The sequence below is a fragment of the Nomascus leucogenys genome, chromosome 11 (genome assembly GCF_006542625.1).
Source record: "Nomascus leucogenys isolate Asia chromosome 11, Asia_NLE_v1, whole genome shotgun sequence".
Classification (NCBI taxonomy): domain Eukaryota; kingdom Metazoa; phylum Chordata; class Mammalia; order Primates; family Hylobatidae; genus Nomascus; species Nomascus leucogenys.
Window position 1 is genome coordinate 86,036,497 of NC_044391.1, and position 7,827 is coordinate 86,044,323.

Here is a 7,827-nt window from a genome sequence, read left to right on the forward strand (position 1 = left end):
CTGAGAGATAACTATGAAATATAAAGAAAATTGAACTCAGTAAAAAAAAGTTGTTTTTGCTCTTGTTATTTATATTTTTCATCAGAATTTGGAATACTATATGTCTCTCCCCTTCTACATATTAAAAAATAGATAACAAAAATGGAATTTTTGTGTACATTAGGCATAATAAACTGGAGCAAAGAAACACAGTCTCCTGACGCAGTCCAACTCCCTCTCAAAGTAACTGAAATGTCAATGAATCTTTAATTCATCTCTAGGAAGGATGGGTTTATAAAACCAGAGAGGAATGGTGTACTATAAAACCAGAATTTAAAAGTTGGCATAAATAACAGCTATCCCAGATTTACCAAGGAAGAAGATGTCCTAGCCGCTTAATGATAAGAATCTCAGTTCCGTTGAAATGACTCTGATCATTCCTAATATGTAATTTGATACTTCAGGCAATTTGTGACTTATTTCACAACAAACTGAATCTATCCAATCTGCTTTGTTCATATTACTTGCTTTGTTCATTATCACAACTAAGCAATGAGAACTTCACCATGAGAATGTGGCTTCATCTATTATTGGACTAAATAGCAATATTCGCTATCACTTTATCAATTAATATAGGTAAAGCAAAAGTCACTGAACTCTTAGGAGTAGACCAAAAAATGTATGCTGAGTGATGACTTCCCTTGATTTCACACCTTGCCTAAGCCCTAGTTTTAGAGAGTTATGTATAAACTGGAGGGTTACATATGAACAGCTCGACATGGGAGACATCGACAACATCATAGGCATATAGATAGCTGTAAGAAGATAATCTGGACAAAACTGAGACAGACATAATACCCTAGACATCCTACATATTGAAAGTTCATGCTATATTTGAGATATTTCATATAGAGGAGGGAAAAGGTCTTATTGGGGGAAGCAAGGTTATCAATTTTGAAATTAAAAAAAAAAATTTCCCAGCTTTGGCTGTACTCAGCATATAAGCATCACCTCACTAACCACACATTGGGAATTCTCAACCTTACAATTCTCAGATACTGAGTGTTTGCAGGGTAGGGATGGTTAGTATTTGTTGATTTTGTCTTCTTGAAATGAATTGTCCTTACCCACATGCATTCCCCTTGCTATTTATGTGTCATGTTGTTCTTCCACTCAGCGATGGTGACTAGATTGAGTAGTCTATGTTTGCCTAAATTTCCATCAATATAATCACCACTCTACCATTCCACTGTTGCTTTATTTGTACTTTTAATGGGGAGGTTCTGACCTCATCTTTGTCTTCTGGATCTTTCTAGGTTCCCTGCTTGAAGTTTCTCCCATGCCCTACCGGTCTTTGAAAGGTAAATTTCACAGAAAAATAGCTGAGCCACTTATTCACAATCATTATGTCGAAAGTATACTGGTTCTAGTATAAAAATATCTTGTCCCAAACCACTGATTTTGTTACTTAGAAGCTATAGGAACTGACACTAACTAAGCTCCTGAGTTGCCGTTTCTTCCCTAGTAAAATGGGATAGATCATATATTATTCCAAATAATCTTCCACGGTAATGTGTCACCATAAACACACTTCTATTATTTGCAAGTATAAAACAGTTGTTCAGTCACAGGAACCAAATCAGTAAATGGTAAATTGATATCAAGATACCTAAAAGTAATTTTTAAATTGCATCATCAAAAAGTTTTTCTTTACCTTTGGCTGTTTAGCATAAGGTTGGAAATACTCTTATATATTTTACTTACTTTTTTATAAGTCAAGATTATTTAGAGTTATGTATTTATTTATTTACATTCTAGTTACCTCCAAAAAGAAAATGAATGGATGTACCATAAAAATGTAATACAATAAGATTAGATACTATTAATAAGAGATGCAAGATAATTTGTAAATGGGAAGAAAAGAATATATCAGGATATTTTGATAGTTGAATTTTACAACAATCAAGCACGAATAATCTCTAAGTTGTATACCAGTGGTATGTTATTCTGAAGATCTCAGCTTTATTTTTACAATGCTTATGAAGAGCTATTTAGCGAAAGCAAAAGAAAATCTCATTTACGTATTAGTCATTTATACTTAATTCACTGGGATCTCAATTACATATAGTAAGATGCTCAGTTTCCAAGACAGAGGAAACTGTGAAGTTGCTAGCAGTTTGCATACAGTGAAGCCTCAGGAGAGGTTATAGTGTGCAACAGTTAAGGCATGGGTTTTGTAGCCAGACTGCAAGGTTGGAAATCTGACTCTGCCCCCTCATCACCTGCACAGCCTTGGAAAGTTATTAATGTCTCTATGCCTGTTTCCTTACTTGTAAAGATCCTGGGAAAGTCTACCTCGCGTTGTTGTTTTGCAGAATAAATGAGTTAACACACGTTAAATAGAGTAGTATCTGTTCTTAGTCATTGTTTGGTATCAGTTTTTAAAAATCAAGTAATGCTGCTATAGAACAGATTTATGTTTGAAAAGTCCTCAATTTAGGTACCTCAGTAAAAACAAATGTATTTTGATTGTCCATCCAATGTCCTGATACTTGACCACACTCTCCCAAATTTGAATTTAGTTGGTGTAAATTTAGATAGGACAATCACTGTTTTTTAAAGCTGGGGTATATCTGTGTGACTGCCCTTCATTGGATGGCTCAGATGGGTGAGGGAACAACAAAAACCGAGAGAACAGGGTCTTTCTACTTTTCATCTTTAGCAGTGGAAACCTATATTTATTACTTTGGACCAAGTGAGCAAATATTAGAGATCATCAGGAATATCTGGTGAAAATAACCTTGAAATGATAATTCTCAAAATAGCGTTATTTAAATGATATGAGGCCTTATTTTATATTTCAAAATAAGGTGGAGGAAATATCAGATACTGATATTGTGGTGTAGGACATATCAGATACTATAGTGCTTTGTGTGGAATTGAAAAATAACATTTTTGGTTCAGTTAACAGAAAAAGTGTTCAAAATCTCTTTTCTTTGGTTATACATACAGAACCATTGCTTCTGCATATCTATGCAACATCACCAGCACTTTATCTTTTTTATTTAGAAATGCTAAATAATAACAACCAAGTTATCATTTTCATGTGTATCTTATAAGTACTTGAGTTTCTTTTTGCTAAAAGTCAAGTTTACTTTGTAACAATAGCTTTAACCGAATAGCTAGGATTATTTACTTTTTATGCTTATGAAGGTTTTCAATTGTATAATCCATAAAATTATCACAATTCAGAATCAATCCCTTCGGTGTAAATCACAAACTGAAATATCTCTTCCCCAGAAGTTAAAAATCCCATCTTCAGAAAGATTTTCTTTACTTCTGGCTGCTTGTCATAAAGCAGGAAATGCTCCAGAGGTTATTGAAGAGATAAACATGTTCCAGGCCACTCAGTAGACTTATATGTAAACAATAACTTTATTTATTTATTTTTATTAATTTTTTTTGCACACAAAAACAATAAACATTTTCTAAAAATACATACAAACAAAAAGATACGTATCAAACATGTTAGGAAGTTTGCACATGGGAAGACAGGGAATAGAAATGGGGAGTGGGAATCAAAATAAATGAGAGAGGGACTTTATATGGATCAGTGATAATAACTCAATCCTCTATTTGACGAAGAAGGAGAAGGAAGAGGAAGAAAAAGAAAGTGGGATAAAGGATCAGAAAGGGAGGAAAATAGAAAAAATTAGAGTATGACTCCAGGATAGACCTGTTTTGTTGTCACTGAGTTGGTTGGTTGGTTTGTCTGTTGTATTTTTCATATGTTTCGCCATGTTGGCCAGACTGGTCTCGAACTCCTAGCCCGAAGTGATCAACCCGCCTCGGCCCCCCAGAGTGCCGGGACCAATGTCTTGTCGGGGGACATTGCAAGTGATATATGAATAGCATCCATCAGAAGTTCTTATTTTAAAAGGCCCTTAATCACCTAGCATTGGATTATGGATTCCATTGACCTCAAGTATCTCCAGTTAAAGTTATTGTTTACAGGCGTGGTGGCTCACGCCTGTAAACAATAACTTTAACTGGAGATACTTGAGGTCAATGGAATCCATAATCCAATGCTAAGGGTCTTTTAAAATAAGAACTTCTGATGGATGCTATTCATGTATCACTTGCAATGTCCCCTGACAAGACATTGCTGCCAAAATAGCCTAGTCAGCCTCCTTCCATGGGGGGCTCCCCTCTGGAGCACGTTAACTATTACTCAGAAAATTCTCTAGTAACTCAATGTGTATGTGGAATTACTTTAGAATTCAGGACTTTGGGGGAATAATTCTGACTTAAAAAAATGTTCTCTCAAATATCTCTGAATCCTGTCTGATTTTGAAAATATGAACAACAAAACAGATTCTACCCTTAATAATCTCTGATCATACCCCTTCCAGGGACAATTGTCTAAGTTCCAACATAAGCCATGTAGTTAGTTAAGGGCTTTGCATATTGTTATCTTTTTAAACTATAAAAATAAATAAATATGTAACATTTTATAACATTTTATAACATTATACAGTGTTACATATATGTGTTAAAAATCACAAATACTGACCACAATAACTTGATTTGTCCAAGAATATTTTGAATTGATTTGAAAATAGAAACACATTTCCAATCTTCAGCAATTCTTACCTTGATGGAAAATAACAAAATAGTAATAATATAGTAATAATACTGTTTTCTAGTTGATAATGGTGAGTCTCCTAGGTTAAGAATAGAAAATTTAGTAAAACTGGATAGACGATTATATCAAATTTACTTCTATGTAATTTAAGGGCTTAAACATTTATTCAATTTCAAAAGACTTTTGGAATATAAAGGATGCACTGACTGGATTCTTTTCTCTTATAAAATGAACAGGCTTAATTAGGAATCAAATGACAAAGCTGTGTTACACAGGTTTTACTAAAGGAAAAGGAGCAATTGCTACAATTGGCAAAGAGAGAAGTCTCTCATAGGTAGGTATTGCAGAATATCTACACATATTGAAAATCTAACCACCAGAAAAAAATTAAAGTGTAAAATATAACTTATATTCTAATGTGGATCTTCATAGAGAAAGAAATATAAAGCACAAATATAGACTGCGTAAAATTGGTCTTTTTAATATCTTTTAATATTGTGCTTACAATTTATGGTCAATTAAGTTTTGGTTAAGTCTTCAATTCTTCAGAGAACACTCAAACTAGTAAAACAAATTGTTTAATTTTCTCTGATTTTTCTAGTTATTTTTGTGAGGATTTTCATCTATCAGTTTTGTAATCTTAGATAAATAGTGTTGGTTTAGTAAATTATTAGAAAAAATTGTAAATTTGTTTGAGTTCATTGTAGATTCTGGATATTAGCCCTTTGTCAGATAAGTAGGTTGCAAAAATTTTCTCCCATTTTGTAGGTTGCCTGTTCACTCTGATGGTAGTTTCTTTTGCTGTGCAGAAGCTCGTTAGTTTAATTAGATCCCATTTGTCAATTCTGGCTTTTGTTGCCATTGCTTTTGGTGTTTTAGACATGAAGTCCTTGCCCATGCCTATGTCCTGAATGGTATTGCCTAGGTTTTCTTCTAGAGTTTTTATGGTTTTAGGTCTAACATGTAAGTCTTTAATCCATCTTGAATTAATTTTTCTATAAGGTGTAAGGAAGGGATCCAGTTTCAGCTTTCTACATATGGCTAGCCAGTTTTCCCAGTACCATTTATTAAATAGGGAATCCTTTCCCCATTGCTTGTTTTTGTCAGGTTTGTCAAAGATCAGATGGTTGTAGATATGCAGCATTATTTCTGAGGGCTCTGTTCTGTTCCATTGATCTATATCTCTGTTTTGGTACCACTACCATGCTGTTTTGGTTACTGTAGCCTTGTAGTATGGTTTGAAGTCAGGTAGTGTGATGCGTCTGGCTTTGTTCTTTTGGCTTAGGATTGACTTGTCAATGCGGGCTCTTTTTTGGTTCCATATGAACTTTAAAGTAGTTTTTTCCAATTCTGTGAAGAAAGTCATTGGTAGCTTGATAGGGATGGCACTGAATCTATAAATTACCTTGGGCAGTATGGCAATTTTCATGATATTGATTCCTCCTACCCATGAGCATGGAATGTTCTTCCATTTGTTTGTATCCTCTTTTATTTCATTGAGCAGTGGTTTGTAGTTCTCCTTGAAGAAGTCCTTCACATCCCTTGTAAGTTGGATTCCTAGGTATTTTATTCTCTTTGAAGCAATTGTGAATGGGACTTCACTCATGATTTGGCTCTCTGTTTGTCTGTTATTGAAAAAATTATGACAAGTGTAATATATATTATATTTGTTTAAATTTGACCCAACCTAATATGCATTTTAAAATTTTCTCTTATTAAGTTCTTCAGTGATGTTTTGACATTTTATTGCTTAAGTAATGTCGTTAAATTTTTTTTTTTTTTTTGAGATGGACTCTCGCTGTGTTGCCCAGGTTGGAGGGCAGTGGTGCAATCTCGGCTCACTGCAAGCTCCCCTCCCAGGTTCACGCCATTCTCCTGCCTCAGCCTCATGAGTAGCTGGGACTACAGGTGCCCGCCACCACGCCCGGCTAATTTTTAATATCATTGATTTTTATGTTAAATTCCCCCAATATTTTAAACCTACTGTATCCTCTTTTGTTATCTAATCTGTGTGGCATTACCACTTTCAGGACAAAATTGGTTTCTACATTCTTCTAGGGGCAGGCAGTGAGTGAAGTCTATTTATGTCAATTTTGTTTCTTCTTGTTCATGGTTTTCTTCTACCTTGATTAATTGAAAAGCTTTGAAAGACTGAATTACTGTTTGTACCAAAACAATAATATCAAACATACAGTGTCCCTCCTATGTGTATTAATTATAAAAAATACATTAAAATGACTGAAATAGAGACAAAAATTGATCCTAGGAAATATGCACTTTCCATATGTGTTTCAATATTTTATTATTTCTGATATTTATAGCTATTGTTAGTTAAAATTATGTGTTAAAACTTAGAACATATTGGGAAATTATAAAAAAGGTAAAATAATTTACATAATTATATTTATAATATATTACATTGGTTAAATGTGTATAGAAATGGAGATAACATAAGAATTTCCTGTCTCTGTTGAGCAAATATGAAAGAAGGAAAGATTTGTAATCACACATGAAGTAAAAAAAAGCAATTCTGAATGTTAATGGTCAGAAAATTTCTAGGATGACAAGTCTTACTGTCTATCTGTGATGTCAGGAGACAGAGCTTCAAAATTCTGAAGTTCCCAAGTCCATTCAGGCAGAGGAGTGTGAGGCAGGTCAGGAGGCAGGAGACAGGTAAGGCTTTGTTCCGGATTATGCTTTCTCTGTCCTGGAAGTCCCAGAATGAGATCTGATACTAATTTTGACATTGACCCCGATATGGTTTGGCTCTATGTCCCTACCCAAATCTCATCTCAATCTGTAATCCCCACATGTTGAGGGAAGGACCTGTTGGGAGGTGATGGGATCATAGGGGTGGTTCCCCCCTGCTGTTCTCCTGATAGTGCATGGGTTCTCACAAGAGCTGATGGTTTAAAAGTATTTGGCACTTCCCTTTTCACTCTCACTCTCTTCTGCCACCATGTAAGACATGCCTTGCTCCCCTGTTGCCTTCTGCCATGATTGTAAGTTTCCTGAGGCCTCCAGTCATGCTGAACTATGAGTCAATTAAACTTTTTTCCTTATAAATTAACCAGTCTCAGGTATTATCTTTGTAGCAGTGTGAGAATAGACTAATACAAGCACTGTTAAGTACATTTTTTAAAACTAATATGTCTGGTTACAGTTGGTTGAACAGAATCAGGCTAATAAAATCTCATGTGATG

General features: G+C 34.5%; 1 long non-coding RNA gene across 1 annotated transcript in view; it reads right to left on the reverse strand.

Moving 5' to 3' along the window:
• The window catches only part of LOC105740511, a 114,481-nt gene extending 107,216 nt beyond the window's left edge, over positions 1-7,265 (reverse strand). Inside the window, exon 1 of the long non-coding RNA XR_001116548.2 lies at positions 7,199-7,265. This is a non-coding gene — a long non-coding RNA (uncharacterized LOC105740511). The remainder of the gene's footprint in view (positions 1-7,198) is intronic.
• Between the last annotated feature and the right edge of the window lie 562 nt (positions 7,266-7,827).